Source organism: Sinocyclocheilus rhinocerous, unplaced genomic scaffold (assembly GCF_001515625.1).
Source record: "Sinocyclocheilus rhinocerous isolate Xijiao unplaced genomic scaffold, SAMN03320098_v1.1 scaffold6217, whole genome shotgun sequence".
NCBI lineage: Eukaryota > Metazoa > Chordata > Actinopteri > Cypriniformes > Cyprinidae > Sinocyclocheilus > Sinocyclocheilus rhinocerous.
In genome coordinates this window covers 82,728-83,189 of record NW_015631827.1, presented here as the reverse complement: position 1 = coordinate 83,189, position 462 = coordinate 82,728, and positions in this window count along the sequence as shown.

Genomic DNA, 462 nt, shown 5'->3' with positions numbered 1-462 from the left:
CCCCTCCATTCCATAAGCCTACTCTGCTCTGATTGGTCAGCTAGCCAAGCCTGTTGTGATTGGCACAGAGTGGAGTGCTTGAGCAAGTTAGCGAGCGCTACCATCTGTGTTGCCAAGTCCGCAGTTGTAGCGACCCCAATAACGTCATATTTAGCCACTGGAATGCAAATTTACCAGGGGAACCCCGACTGAAAGACTGTATTTTACACCCCAGAATGCGATTTTTAAAGGGGGACCCCCTCGAAACACGATTGGGCTAGTTTTGAGTAGCAATTGGGAGGGTTTTGTTGTAACAACCTGGCAACCCTAGCAAGCACCTTTACATAAAACAATAATATAGTGCTCCAATCCGTTCTTTAAATAATGACATAAAAACATTTTGTTTAACACTTATGCAAGCGAATCGTGCCCACAGCTAAAGTTTAGCTGCTAAACTGTAAACACTTAACAAAACAATAATGG